This window comes from Hevea brasiliensis, chromosome 5 (assembly GCF_030052815.1).
Source record: "Hevea brasiliensis isolate MT/VB/25A 57/8 chromosome 5, ASM3005281v1, whole genome shotgun sequence".
Classification (NCBI taxonomy): Eukaryota; Viridiplantae; Streptophyta; class Magnoliopsida; order Malpighiales; family Euphorbiaceae; genus Hevea; species Hevea brasiliensis.
Window position 1 is genome coordinate 14432334 of NC_079497.1, and position 16334 is coordinate 14448667.

The 16334-nt window shown below is 35.0% G+C and overlaps 1 long non-coding RNA gene across 1 annotated transcript; it reads right to left on the reverse strand.

The window, feature by feature from the left end:
- Positions 1-6544: 6544 nt before the first annotated feature.
- On the reverse strand, positions 6545-16109 carry LOC131179911 (uncharacterized). The gene is made up of 2 exons (XR_009148870.1): positions 15631-16109; positions 6545-6762 (listed from the first exon to the last, which is right to left on the reverse strand). It is a non-coding gene; the product is annotated as an uncharacterized LOC131179911 (long non-coding RNA).
- Between the last annotated feature and the right edge of the window lie 225 nt (positions 16110-16334).

The window sequence follows — 16334 nt, forward strand, 5'->3', positions numbered from 1 at the left end:
GCCAAGTATCCTCAACATAGCATAAGCCAAGTTATTGTGCACAATTTCAGTTATTGACCAGTCAATTTCCTCATGCCACCTATTTCTAGACTTGTAATGGATATACACACTATCAATATTACATATAATTTATTCAATCAAGACATGCTTACCAATTTTCCTTTTTTTTTCACATCTCATTCATAATCAATATCATTAATATCACGCAATTGCATTTTCCAATCACTTCGGGTAAATAGGTGTAGAAAATTAAAAATTCTACAAAAAATCATAGAAACAGGGTTTTATTGCTATGTTTTCCAGAATTCAACTTTCATATGTCTATTTAAATCTCCAATTTTAATCATATCAAAATCAGGTCTACATTTTAAGTTATGAAAAAAAATGTGCAACCTATTTCGGACTTTAATCACATTCAGAGCAGTAATAGAAAATATAAAAATATCACTATGCAGCCAGCAAAATCAATTCTCGGCCATAACCACAAAGTTTTAGGCCATTCAGTAAGCTTTTCAACGGTTTAAGAATCACCCTATTTCAAGTTTTCTAGCACAATATATGAATTTTTAAAATTAATTTCCCTGCTTCTAGATATCATCATATCAGTTTCCAAATTTAAGCAGTAAAAAGTTTTGCCTTCAAACACCACCTTAACAAGAGAATTAGGTCTGGCATGAAACTACAAAGCTTTAGGGCATTCATTAAAGTTTCCATAAACATAAAGATCACAGCAATCCAACATTCCTAGTTTAAGTTATGAACTTTTAAAGGTAACTAATTCTGCAGCCTACTGACAGTTCCAAACTTCTAACACACACACAAGCTATCATTTTCATTACTTTGTATTTCTTCCTTATCTCTAGTGGAGTCTCTACTCAAACATGATAAAAAATATAGGTTATAGCATTAAACTTATTTGAGTACCAGCTGTTGCCCCTCTTCCTTCAAATCTCCACTAACCCCTTCAAGAAATTTGGTTTCTTCAAGCTTGAATCACCGAGTTTTCTTGCTCCCTTTGCTTAGGCCTCTAAAGTGATATGTTCTAAGATTTTTGCTTGGTGTCTCTTCTTTTAATTTGAGAGAAATTGGCTATTGAAAAGAAAAATAAAGGAGGAAGAAATGGGATGAATGGCCAGCTGCCATGGAGGGGAAAGTAAAGTGAATTTGTTAGTTTTTATCCATTGGTCCTTCACTTTTACCCATTAATCCATGATGTACTTTCTATTTCCTATTGATTATTCTTTTTTTTTTTGTATTATTATTATTATTATTATTATTATTATTATTTCTAATTTTTCCCTCAACTTAGTAGTTAATTCAAGTTAGCCCTCTAATCTCTTGTTTGACCCTTAATTTATTAATTAATTCAATTTGGTCCTCTAACCTTTGGTGGCCAAATTTTTAGGTATGAAGGAAGGTAATTTCACACACAATTAATTTTACAATTTATATGAATACCTTTTAGAGTAAATTTGAGGATATTACAAGTTCACTTTCTCCTTCACCATATATTGAGTGGCAACAGCCTCCAAGCTTAAGCTCATGGCTTGATTAAGAAGATTATCGATACTTTTCAATCCCATTTGAGTGTGATCTTTAGGGAGGCATAGGGTTGCGATAGTAACCCTAGCTAAATCAATTTTGCCCTTAACAGACCAGTTTCTCTCTAGAGACCGAGAAAGCACTTGAGTACCCCTGAAGATCGATTGCCTAGACGAACCTCCCCCTGAGGTGGCAGAAATTGGCAATCGGCTTGAAGGTTAATCCTGAATCGGAGGAGATCCAAGATTGGTATGTTTATTCTGAGCACGAGCTGGTAAGCTCATCTATTTAGCCCAAACCCTCTTTTGCGATGGTTAATCACCAACCTTCACAATAGTAGCCTGAGCGGCTACCTCTTTCATCTAAAGAACTTGTTTGGCAAGCTCCCTTTTCCTATTCTTTGCAGCTCTCTCAGATTTGGTCCCAGCCATATCTGCGCATAAAAAGAAGTTAGTGAGTTTATACTAAGTTGAGAGAGTAAGAACTAGGGTTTTTACCCTTTCAAGGTCCAAGATTAGCAAGTTGCAAGGGGATGCGCTCCGCAGCCACCACATTAGCCAACCACCACTTTAGTTCAGCACTCACAACATCGGCATTTAAATATTGATAGGTGTTGGCCTGACTTTTCAATTCCAATAACACTACATCCTCACCCTAATTCAGGACAATCTCTCTCCGAGGTCTCTCGGCCAGATAGTTTCAGCTCCTCAGAACACCCTCAAAACCACATGGATTTTTGCTCCGAAGGACAAAGAATTTGTTTTTCCAACTTTTTAAAGAGGAGAGGAGTTCAGTGAAGAGCCCATAGTTTGGCTTTGCCTGAAAAAACTAATACTCTTCATTTTTTTACTTCCCAAAGCGATGTAAAATAGCAAAGGTCTTTGCAGTAGGAATTAGATTTTTAGCTCAACAAAGACCTCGAAAAGCCACTAGAGTCTGCCAGGAGTTTGGATGAAGTTGAGCCACACAGATGTGATGATAATTCAACACATCCTTATAAAATTGCTCTAAGGGAAATCGTAGACCAGCCTTTAACTACTCTTCATAAACTACGATTTGATCTCTTTCTTTGAAGCAGTGATCGGTAGGAAAGTTCCCATGACACTTAATCAACTCAAACAGATCCCCTGAGAGATTGAATTCTTTACTTATTCAAAGAAGATCAGAGGATAGCAAAACTAATGGAACCTCATCTACTGAAAGTGACTCTTTTCTTAGCTTTTGAGATTTTTTTTTGCTAGGACCGGTAGAATTAAGTGGGTTCAGATTAGTCTGCACTTTAACTACATCAACCCTCCCACTAGTTCCCACATCCTCATCGGAACTCTATGAAAATTAAACGGATAGAGTACTTATCATTCTTTGGCTATCAGTATCACTCATCCTCAAATTAAGAAAAGAAGAGCAATAGAGAAAAAGAAAAGACTAGAAACAAGAACACTACCTTTCACTAGAAGAAGAAACTTCGTCGGAGTCTAACTAAGATTGCAAAGTCACCAGCCGAAGAAAATTAAGAGAATTTAGAGAAAGCAGATAATGCAAACCTCGCATAGAAGACACACCTATATATAATTGGGAGCATTAAATGACAGAAACTTCAAAATGCCACCAAAATTTTTGCCTCGACCTCCAAAAATGATCATTTATCTCTTGTGGCTTTTGAGAGGAATGCCATTAATGCTCATATAGTTTTGAAAAGTCATTATTCTTCTGACCCTAAAGATTCAAAGTTGGTTAGGGTGGGAGGGAGGAACTAATGATATAAAAGACCATTAAGCTGATCTAGAAAGAGTTCGGTTATCCGAGCTCCGAAGCGATCTCTAAAAGCGTTCTGGCCAATTTTGCGAGATCGAACAAATCAGAGAGATCTACACTCTCATTGAGTTTAAACCAAACAAAGATTACGTCACTGATTATGCCTAATTCCTTGTATAATTTTAGGATGAGTACTATTATAACTTAAAAGGAGAATTGGCGAAGATCTAGCCAAGATTTCATATAGTTACCATCCCAATCACTATTTAAAAAAAATAAAGCTTCAGAAATAGGTATGTAAATGAAAAACACTCACTTTGATTACATTGAATACTCAGTTCATAATTTGATTATTGACTTGAGCATCGGAGTGGTTGTTAACCACCACCGGCCCTCGCTTATTTTTTAACTTTCAAGTGATACTTAATTCAGTTAGATTCAACATCTAGGAAATCCACAGAAACATCAATATGATCTAATATAACATTAAAAGTATTAAAGTAAAAGTATAGTTTATTAAATAATTAAATATATAAAAATAAAAAACTCCTTCATTAGCAATAAACTTGAATGCATAAAAGATGACTAATTTGGTTTATTTTTTTTAGTGGTACCTTTTTTTTTTCTTCTTTTCATGGTCCTTGTTGAATATTTTACATCATACTCACAAGACATATTCAAGGGGGAAACACCTTTTAAATTACCATATGTTTGGATGGAGTGTATGAAAATCTTTAAAATAAAATAAGGTGAAGTAATGGAACATAAAGCATTGGAATCTCCTTTAACCTATTAATTTGATGGATTGAAAAAATGAGAATTTAAATTTTGAAAATTTCAAAAACTTTACTCCTCACTTTTAAAAATTTCATCCTAAATAATAATGTTCAATTCCATGGAAAAAAAAAATAGTGGCCAATTATACTAAAATTTTATGGGCTATAATATTCAAACCAGCTTGTAAGCTATTATTTAAACTGACCTGTTTGTTTAACATATTTTTAGAGTTTATAGGCTGTGTTTATAAGTAAAAAGGAATAAATTGAGGAAGAGGAGCTTTTCAATAAGCTGGGTACTTATAAGTTAGTTTGACCAAGTATTTTGCTATATTATCCTTATTTAATTTTATAATTTTACCATATATCCTTATTGTATTTCTTCTCATATTCATTTTCAAAAATATATTTTTCCTACAATCAAATATTGATTTAGAAATTATTTTTTATTGATTTCAATAAAATATTTGTCCATTAAATATTTATTTATTTAATTTAAAATTAAATTATATTGTAATAATATTATATAAAATATTGAATTAATATAATTTATTATTTGAGAAGATAATTTAGTATCTTTTTAGTCATTTTAATAATAAATATAGTATAAGCTTTTTTTTACTAAATGTATCAACTTCTTATTAGCCACTTATAAGTATTTTAACTAAACATATAACTGTTTAAAATTTTAAATGATTATAAGTTTAAATTAGTCTATAAACTCCTAATATTTATAAGCTAATTTTCTTAAGTTAGGCCAAACATCCTCTAAATTTAATGAGAAATAAAAAATTTTAAAATTTCCCCCTCAAGTTACATATGTAGAAATTAGTTAATATAATTAGTGGCCAAATAACAAAGTAAAATTTTATCTAAACCTTTTAGCTTTTTTAGTTTCAATATTGAATTTTAAACCCATATTTTAATAGTTAAGAATTACTTATGTTGAATTATGGTTTTTAATTCATAAAGATATTTTTATAATGAGAAATAAAATATAAATTTGTTATTCTAATCAAACTTCATATTAACAATTTAACACATTTTCATTTATTAATAACATGATTGATAAAATTGAAACAAATATCAAAGATTGAGAATTAATTTAAAAATTAAATAAAAATTTTGTCTAATATATTAAAAATGTGTAAAAATTAAAATTTTTAATTATTAGACCTATAATTTTAATTTGTAAATTTTAGCAAATAAAATTTCATTTCCTTTCAAAATAAATAATCAAATTATACATTCTATTAAAAAAAACTAATAATTGTATTGCAATATAAATTCTTATTTTTATTTTTCGTTGTATCAAAAAAAACTTATTTTAGACTTTCTTAATTAATTTTTTAAGAAACAATTCCAATAATCGTTGTTTTGTTATATTGCTTTTTATTAATTATAATATTTTTTTTAAGCTTTTGTTTCCCTAAATTTTAATCTTATTACAAGAAAACTAAACAGATTTAGCCAGAAATCAAAATTTTGTCAAAAAAATACAAATTAGGGATGGATTGGTACACGGCCATGCCGTGTGAAGGAAGGCAAGGACACGTCATCACGATGTGACACGCTGTGAAAGATAAGGTCAAGGGAATTTCAAGCCGAAGAGAACAAGGCCGACCAGTGTGAGTCCAAGGACCAACCGTCAGGCGGTGTGTCGATGAGGACAGAGAAGAATCTTTAGCACTGATTTAAGTTCCAATACACTGAAATTAACTTTATTTATTAATTCAAAGGCTAATTATTTGTTCTTACTAGCTTGATTGATCTTGATTTGTAATTGGTATTGTTGGGTATTTTTATAAATTTGATGACAATAATAGGCTTCATAGGTATAATATCAGAATATAATTATACAATTTGATCTGTGAGATTTATCATAATTTTAATAATAATTTATTTTTATCATCAATTCATGTATGTTCCATTTATTTTAAAAAAATTTATTAGATTTCTTTAAAATAATCAAAACACTTAATGAGTTAATTGAAATTTGTTTTTACTATTGGAAGATAGGGTATAGATTTTAATTAATTAATATTTTCAATAGGTTATTTGTCACACCTTACCCCTCTGTAAGGCATAACATGATCCTGTAGAATACCTAATGAATTATCGAACTTCACCTACCAATAATTCATTAAGTACACTAGAAGAGATTTTAAAACTATTTTCTTACATTTTGGAAGTGGTGAGCATTTTGGTAGGAATTAAAATCATTTATTCAAAGCTTAAAAACTAGTAAAATTTTTTGTTCATTTTATTTTTTCGTAAATTTTATAAAAATTTCGGCAGAGTGCCGTCTGTATTTTGAGAAAACAGTTCTTCAAATACCTGAGAAAAACACTTCCAATAAATTTTTCACAACTCCCAACCTCCAAATAATTTCAAGTCAACACAATTCAATTCAACCAAAAATTTATCAACTCAAAATATTTCATAACTTCATTTACAGTGTATATAGTACGAAATTCACAAATACAAATCTTAATTTACAAAAAGAAAATCCAAAAATAATATTATTACAATTTATTATACAACTGCTCAACTTTACATTGATACATAAAACATTACAATATTTACATCAAAATAACTACAAGGGTATAAAACAATACCCGTACAAAAAGATCAGTGTAGTCCTCAGTTTCAATAGCAGCTCACTCTGCTGCTTTCTCCTTGCTCTTATCTGCGACAGCAAAATAAGCTATCGCTGAGTATAAAAATACTCAGTGGTGCACAATAAAAATTTAAAATACAATACATAAATCATTCATTGACAAAACACAATTATATTTCACCAATAATCAAAACTCATTATAGCAAAATTTTTGGGTCAAATAATTTAATAAACACAGTATTGCCAATTCATACACAACTTAAGTCATGACACAAAATTTCCGATCAATGCCGCGTTGTACACCATGACAAAGCAATCTACAACCTCACTAATCGAAATCAATGAGGGAGGTGGCTAGCTAGCTAATGAGTACTCATTCCATCTACAACTCAACTGGTAAATCAGAGAGGGAGGAAAAATAATCGATCTCACCCTATAAATGGAGGAGGAATAATAAGGCATTGTCATGCTAAGTGTGAATAAAAAATCTATTTCAAACATTTTATTCAAATATTGCATACAAAAATCAAATCAATTTCCAAAGTTACAATTTCATCACAAAGTGGCAACACAAAAGTTCTTAAACTCATAATACGTACTAAATCAATTTTTTTCAAGGATAAAATACTGAAATAGAGTTTATTGTGCACAAACCTGACGTGAGTCGCCTCTAGGCCTTGACTCAGTCTCTTAGACTTTCCAAGCCTTTTTCGGTTGAAACACATAGTTTCACAGTGTTTCAGTACCATAACTTAGCATAAATCCAAAAATAAATTCAAATTCACTTTTATCTAGCTTATATATGCTAAACTTGACGTTCTTTAAAATTTGTGTTTCGGGGTTACTATTCACTACACTATTCAAGTCAATTTGTTGACTTTCTAAGGCTTAATAGGCATGGGAATTCCAACTTCACCCACATACCACATTTTGGTCACTAAATTTGTTGGTTTTGGTTGTTTTATCAAAACTTAGGTCTTTTAGGCAAAATTGCCAATTTTCAGTTTTGGTGTCTTAAGTTGCACTGTTCCATTGGTCATTTTTCTGTTAGAATTTGGCAAAACTTCCTTCATAGAAAATATTCCCTATTGTCTTAAATTTATTCTCCTTTTGGGATCACTCCAATTGGACTTTTGTAGCTCAAGTTATAGCCATTTGAACTATGGCTGTCGAATTGGACTTAACCCAGGTTTCTGGGCACATTTTGGTTCTGGCAGTTTTAGATTACCAACTTGGGGTGGCCAAATAACTTGGTTAATGGCATAATTTGGATTTATGTTCTTCATGAAAGTTTTAGGTCTATATCTCAACTATCCACTGGTAAAATTTCAGGTCATTTAGACCTGCCTAGCTCAAGTTATGGCCAAATGAACAAACACTGTTCATTTGGTCAATTTGTACAGATCAGACTGAGAATTTCCGGATTTGGTCAATTTGTTCACTAGGTTTTGGTCATTTTTTGGGCATGATTCCTAAATGAAAATTGTGTCATTTTGTGTCTATTTTCATTCCCAATTGGTCTCATACCAATTAGACTTGTAAATTTTCAGTTTTGGTCCCTCAAAGGGACCTTGGTCCTGCTACCTGCAGCATGACCACATTGAATCCGAATTTAACCTCAATTCAAACACTTCCAACACACTTCATTTATTCACAAATGACCATTTCTCACTTCAAACTAGGTCAAACACATCATTTCACCATTTCTCCAAATTTTGTCTCCTAAACCCTAAGTGTCCAAAACCCTAACTCACTAAATTGTTGCATTTAACCAATTCAATGCCTATATACATGCTTCTTCAAACCAAACAAGATCACATACACTTTTAAGTCCATCAAACTCATGCATACACACATCAAAACCCTTGTTGATCGAAATTTAGGTTTGGTCCTCCAACAATTAATTTCATTTCATTTTAAGTTTATTTCTAAGTTAGTTAAGCTATAAACACAATTAATTCAACTAAAAAATCAAATTTAGTTTACTAACCTTAGTGTGGAATTTTCTTTCCTTCAAACCTCTTCCTTTCTTCTTTTTTTTGTTGTCAAGTCCTCTATCAAAGCTTGAAATCAAGGTTTAATGTTGGAGGTTTAACTTTCTATGGTGGGATTGTGGGTTTGATCAAGCTCAAAATGAGCTTTAATGGAGGTTTTGGTGAGGGAGAGGGAGAGAGAGAGTGAGGGCGGCAACTTAGGGAAAGAAGAAGACTTTTATTTTTTTTTCTTTTTTCTTTTCTTTTCTTTTTAATGTCTTAGGAAGACCATAAATCAAATTAAATAAATTTTTAATTACAATATTTATGGCATCATGCATGATGTCATGCATGATGTCATCTCTCTTCACTTTTTCATTTTCATTTTTTTTTATTTATTTTTCCATTAGTTCTTTAATTTAATTCTTAATCCTGAAATTTTCTTTTCTCTGATTTTATTTGACAGTTAGGTCAGAAGTCAGCTCTCGGGGTCAATTGACCAAATTGCCCCTCGCTGGTTCAACCCAGTTTGCAAATTATTCAATATTTCTTTCGACTCCCTGACCTAATTATTTGACTGGCTTAACAAATCTTTTTCGTGATTTTCTTTTTTCCACTGTGTTCGTAAGGGTCCTAAGGACCGCGGCGTCATATTTTACGGTTCGAAATTTGAGTTTAAATCGACTTCGCAATCCTTCCTGAGAAGGTCACCCATCGCTGTGACTCTCGGCTCATTTAACTTCTTATGTTCTGTTTTTCTTATTTATATTTAACTAATTGGCAATTACTAATTATTTGTGTTCAGGGCTTATCTAGTTGTTTTAAGTGTGGTTCTAATCTCCTTAATTATCCAGACCGACTCCGGTCACCGGAACAGTGAAATATACCAGGCTATACAAATAGGGGTATTACAATTATCTCCCCCTTAAAATAAATTTCGTCTCGAAATTTTACCTGGTATCAATCTCTGAACAGCTGTGGGTGCTGTCTCCTCAAGTCCTCCTCTCGTTCCCAAGTAGTTTCTTGGCCCGAATGATGGTTCCACAGCACTTTCACTAATGGAATTTGCTTGTTTCGTAGCTGCTTCACCTCATAAGTCAGAATCTCTATAGGTTCTTCTTCATATGTGAGGTCTGGATTCACTTCAATTTCTTCCACTGATAGTACATGAGATGGGTCTGATCGATACCTGCTCAACATAGACACATGAAAGACATTATGTATCTTCTCCAACTCTGGAGGAAGTGCCAATCGATATGTCAAAGGACCCACTCTTTCCAGAACCTCATATGGCCCAATGAAGCGAGGACTCAGTTTCCCCTTTCTGCTGAATCTCATAATCCTCTTCCAAGGGGAAAACTTGAGGAATACTTTCTCACCCACTGCATACTTAATATCCCTTCTCTTCAGATCAATGTAGGACTTCTGACGGTCTGATGCAGTCTTAAGTCGATCTCCGATCACCCTGATCTTCTCCTCAGTTTGCTGAACAATTTCGGGTCCAATCATCTTTCTTTCACCCACGTCATCCCAACACAACGGGGTTCTACATTTTCTGCCATACAAAGCTTCATATGGAGGCATCCCAATGCTTGATTGGTAGCTGTTGTTGTAAGCAAACTCAATCAAAGGCAAGTGTGTGTCCCAACTGCCCTCAAACTCAATCACACAAGCCTGTAGCATGTCCTTCAAGATCTGAATTACTCTTTCAGACTGGCCATCTGTCTATGGGTGGAATGCAGTACTGAAGTTCAATTTAGTTCCTAGGGCTCTCTGAAGACTACCCCAGAATCTAGAAGTGAACCTAGGATCTCTGTCTGATACGATCGATACTGGCACTCCATGCAGTTTCACAATCTCATCAATGTACAACTTGGCCAATCTTTCTAGACTGTAGTCCATTCGAATTGGCAAAAAATGAGCAGACTTGGTCAGTCTGTCAACAATGACCCATACTGCATCATGACTCTGCTGTGTCCTCGGAAGTCCCATCACAAATCCATCGTTATTCTCTCCCATTTCCATTCTGGTACTGGTAGTGGATGTAACAACCCAGCGAGTACTTGATGCTCTGCCTTCACTTGCTGACAAGTTAGGCATTTGGAAACAAACTCTGCCACATCTCTCTTCATACCCATCCACCAGTAATGCTCCTTTAGCCCTTTATACATTTTTGTGCCACCAGGGTGCATGGCAAAAGGAGACTCATGTTCTTCCTTCAAAATGATCTACCTCAAATCAACATCATTAGGAACATATATTCTTCCCTGGTGTAACAGTAGACCATCATCTCTTATTGAAAATTCTAGTCTCTTGCCCTGCCTGACTTCTTGCAACAGCTTCTAATACCTTTCATCATTCTGAGCAGCCATTCTGATCTGATCAATCAACACTGGCTGTACATGCCATGCAACTGCTGTCTGCCCCTCATCATTAATCTCTAAGCTGGCATATAATGATCTCAACTCATGTACCATAGACAAAGGAGTAACCCGTAGACTTGCCATAGTCTTGCGACTTAAGGCGTTAGCCACCACATTAGCTTTCCCTGGCTGATAGTTTATCAGACAATCATAGTCTTTTATCAACTCTAATCATCTCCTCTGACTCAAATTCAACTCTTTATGGGTGCCCAAATACTTCAAACTCTTATGATCTATATAGATGTAGCACTTCTCTCCATACAAATAAGGTCTCTAGATCTTAAGAGCAAACACAATAGCTGCAAGCTCCAAGTCGTGTGTCGGATAATTCCTCTCATGCGATTTTAGCTGGCGTGATGCATAGGTAATGACATTTCAATCTTGCATCAACACACAACCTAACCCATTATGAGAAGCATTGTTGTAAACTATATATTCTTTACCCAGTGTAGGTAAAGTCAGGACTGGAGCCTCAGTCAAACATTTCTTCAATTCATCGAAACTCTGCTGGCATTTGTCCGTCCACTGAAATTTCACATCTTTCCTAAGCAGCTTGGTCAATGGAGATGCCAACATGGAGAATCCCTTCACAAAACGACGGTAGTATCCAGCTAAACCCAAAAAATTGCGAATCTCTGTGATATTTCTGTGTGGCTTCTTATTAAGGACAGCTTCTATCTTACTAGGATCTACCTTAATACCTTATGCTAATACTATGTGCCCCAAAAAGGATATCTCCTTCAGTCAAAATTCACATTTCGATAATTTGGCGTATAGCTGTTTCTCTCTCAAAGTTTGTAGTACAATCCGCAGATGTCTATCATGCTCTTCTGCACTCCTCGAATAGACCAATATATCATTTATGAATACCACAACAAACTGATCGAGGTATAGTCTGAAGATAGTGTTCATCAGATCCATAAAAGTAGCCAGAGCATTAGTTAACCCGAATGGCATGACCAAGAATTCATAATGGCCATAGCGGATTCTAAAGGCAATTTTAGCAATACTCTGCTCTTGTACTTTCAACTGATAATAACCTGATCTTAGGTCAATTTTGGAAAACACAGCTGCACCCCTCAATTGATCAAACAAGTCATCAATGCGGGGCAATGGGTATCTGTTCTTTATTGTCACCTTATTCAACTGTCGATAGTCGCTGCATAATCGGAGAGTGCCATCTTTCTTCTTTACAAACAACACTGGCGCTCCCCAAGGTGACACACTAGGGCAGATAAAGCCCTTGTCAAACAGCTCTTATAATTGCACTTTCAATTCTTTTAGTTCTGCTGGTGCCATTCTATATGGTGTTATAGAGATTGGGTCCACACCAGGCATAACATCAATTTCAAACTGCACTTCTCTTTCTGGAGGTAATCCTGGCAATTCATCAGGAAACACATCCGAAAAGTCACATACTGTGGGGATGTCCCTCAATGCTGGACTACCCACTTGGGTGTCTATCACATGTGCCAAGTACGCCTCACACCCCTTCCTAATCATTTTTACGCCGGTCTGGTGAAATGATGTTTGAAGGCAATAATCGCCTCTCCCCATGTATTACTACATCACCATACGAGGAGACCAAAAGTGGTATCTTGATCTCTGATCAATCATCGCATGATGCCTGGCTAAACAATCCATGCCCAAGATAATGTCATAATCTCTGAAGGGCATTTCAATTAAATCAGACAGAAAAGTGTGTCCTTGGATCACCAAAGGATAGTCCCTATATAGTCTATTTATCCTGACCTCCTGGCCTAATAGACTAATTACTAGCACATCATAGTCCATTGGTACACATTGAATAGCAGTAGAACACATCACACTAGCACTAACATACGAATGTGTGGAGCCAGGATCAAATAACACATGTACATCTTGGTCAAGGATAGAGAAAATACCAGCTACTACGTCTGATGTTTCAGCCTCCTCCCTCTGACGCATGGTATATACTCGGGTGCACCACCGATCTTTGGTGGTTAATGATTTGACTTCCAGGAGTGTTACCAGGACCCCTACCTCTGCCTCTACCTCTACCAGCTGGCTGTGACCCTTTAGGTGCAGAGACTTGGGCTGATCCTTCAGATGTAGCAGAAGGTCCAGACCAGCGCGGACTAGTACAATCCTTAGCGAAATGTCCACTCCCTCCACAGTTATAGCATGCACCTGTGGCCTTGAAACAAACCCCACCGTGTGTTCTACCACAAGTTTCACACTGTCGTACTGATAGAGCTCCTCGGGGTGCTTCTTTGGGTCTGAGCAGGCAGGGTGGTCTTTGGCCAGAGAATCTGCCTCTGCCAGATCTACGGGAGCTGTATCCCCCAAACTATTTCCTCTTCCCAGGACCACTCTCAGGTGCTTGTCCAGTAGTCTTTTCAGTCTTCTCTTTCTCTTGTGTACCTTTCTTCACTGCCCCTTCTAATTCTATCCTTTCCAATTCCAGGGCCTGTGAGATCAACTCAGAGAAATTCTGATGTCGGAAACCCACAACTTGCATTCTCAGATTCGGCCTTAACCCAGCCTCAAACCTCTTACATCTATCTCTGGGGGTGGAGACTAAGCTTCCAGCGTAGTGGCTCAGTCGAGAAAAGTCTCTCTCATATTTGCTATGGTTCTGTCCCCTTGTTTCAAACTCAGGAATTCTTATAACCTCATATCCACATATGCATCGGGGACCCACTTCTGTCGAAACTCCCTCAAAAAGTCTGACCAAGTAAGGACTGGAGGTTCTACCAGGCTGTGGGGGATGGTCTTCCACCATTCATACGCATCCCCTTGCAACAAAGAAACAGAATACTCGAACTTTAGCTCTTCTGCACACTGTAGCTTCCTAAAAACCCATTCCATTTGCTCTAACCACTGTTCTGCCTCCAATGGATCCACAATGCCCTTAAACTCGGTGGCTCCAAATTTCATCAATTTTTCATATTGCCGTGCCAAAAATTGTTTGCTTAGAAAATAATCTCGGCTATCTCACAGCTTGCGGTTTGCGGGAGTTCCAGAAACTGAGTATATCACCTGGTTTGCTCTTTGACTTCTAGTATCAAACAACTGTGGGAACTGACTACACTAAACACATTTTTGTCAATCTCACTTTGAAAATAAAGGTAAGTGAACTGAAAATTAAAAGAACGTTTTGATTGATTGATTGCAAAATAAGTACAAGGCTTGAAATTAAATGCAAAGCTTAGAAAATAAAAGACATAAAGTAAAAGATAAATATACTGTTAGAGTTTGATTTGTGTTGTTGAGTTGAGTTATTGGGGCTTTTTACGTTGTTGCTCATCTGATATTTATAGCTCTCCTTGCAGGTACCTAAAAGAATTTGGAAAACCCAATCTTCACCTTCTGCAGTTGTTGGCAATTAAGTACCCACTACTTGTGACTCCTTTAAACTTCTCACAACCTCCGATAACTGTCCTTCTTCAATTAACCACCCATTATCTATTAACTTCTCAAGATATTTATCTCTTAAACACCCATAATTATCTATTAATTTATCTTTAGGCCTTTAATAAAATCAATTGAATAAAATTAATTAAATTAATTTTATAAAAAATTAATTTAATTAATTTTATAAAAAATTAATTTAATTAATTTTGGAAAAAAAATAAAAAAATTACTTTTTTTGGTGTAAACACATAGCAGAAGAAACATAGTAGAAGCTGGACAGGACTCAAAACACCTAACGAGATGCACTCTACTAGCCCAGTCATCGCTTCCTTGTTGCCTGAGGAAGCAACGAGCCTTTCTCCATGCCAAATCATCAAAACAGAGCTTCCATAGAGATTGCTCCAAGAAGAAGATGATCGAGCTAGACTTTCAGAGAGGGGGCACTGGATGATAACTAGGAGAAACCTATAGCTTTTTTAACCCCTAGCTGATACCAACCTCAAGACCAAATAGACCTCCAAATCTTTCTCGTTGTCGTGGCCATCCTCAATCAAATACAAATAGATACCTCACAAAAATTCTCAAGAGAAAGCCCACGTATTTGCAAACAACAAAAAAGAAAAGCATGAACACCCCATCTAGAGATGGGGAGGGTTCTACTCACAATCTGGTTAAGAAAGAGCCTCCTCTACTTAAAGAGGAGAGCAAGGCTCACGAAGGATAGGAAGCTCATTTGAAATTGAAAGGAACTAAGTAGTAGGAGTGTAATCAGTCGTTTCGGTTTTGAATTGAAAAGAAAAAAACTAAAAATCAAACTTAATAATCTAAATCGAATCGATAATATAGGCATAATCGAACCGATAAATATCGATTCGATTTTAACTGATCAGTTTTACAGAGAAAAAAATTAAAGACAAGCTTAACCAAATAACCCAGCTCAAGTCTCCAACCAATATAGGATTCAATAAAATACAAATGCACAAATTAAATAAATTAAACATAAATTAATCCTTAATCAAAGCAAAACCCAAAATCTTTAAATCCATGAAAACAACACAATGAATTAACGATCAATAATATCAAATCAAGAAATACAAATCAAGAGTTAGGAGCGTCAAGTTTCTGCGTTAAGATTTCGGGGAGACCTAGATACAATGACACAATGAAACATGAGGAGCTATCAACCATGGACATGCGAGGAGCCAAGTGACTACAAAGGAACAAACAACAATGCAAGTGGTAGGGTCAAGGAGGTGATGCTCGACTGGTGGGCAGACGCAAGTGATGGGGCTTTCACTTTTCTAAGTCTCCATTCAAAAAAAAAAAAAAAAAAAGAAAAGGAAGGGAGAAGAAGACTTTGGAGCCTTAGATGGCTAGGGTAGATAGAATCTTACATTTATATATAAAGACTTGGACAACTGAGATTAATTGGAATTGATGGTCATGATCTAATCACTATGTTAAGCTAACAAAAAGAAAAAACACATTCCATAGGTCTCATAACTCTCCGTCACCAAGCTAAACAAGCTATATGCATTATAAATCTTTCTAAAATGACATTTAGTTCGGTTGATTGGGTTTAATTGATTTTATTTTTTTCAAAAATTAAATAAAAATATTTCAAAATATTAATCGAATTGAAATTTTAAAAAAAAAAACTGAATCAAAGAAATCAAATTTACTCGGGTTAATTCAAAATTTTTTTTATTATAATCAAATAGTGCTCAGCCCTCCTAAGCAAGGAAAAACAGATAAAAGAAAGTTAAAAAAAAAAGGACTTCTTTTTGTTGGTTAGATTCCAAAGACGTGGTTATAAAATAAATTATATTTGACTCACAAATAGCTAATC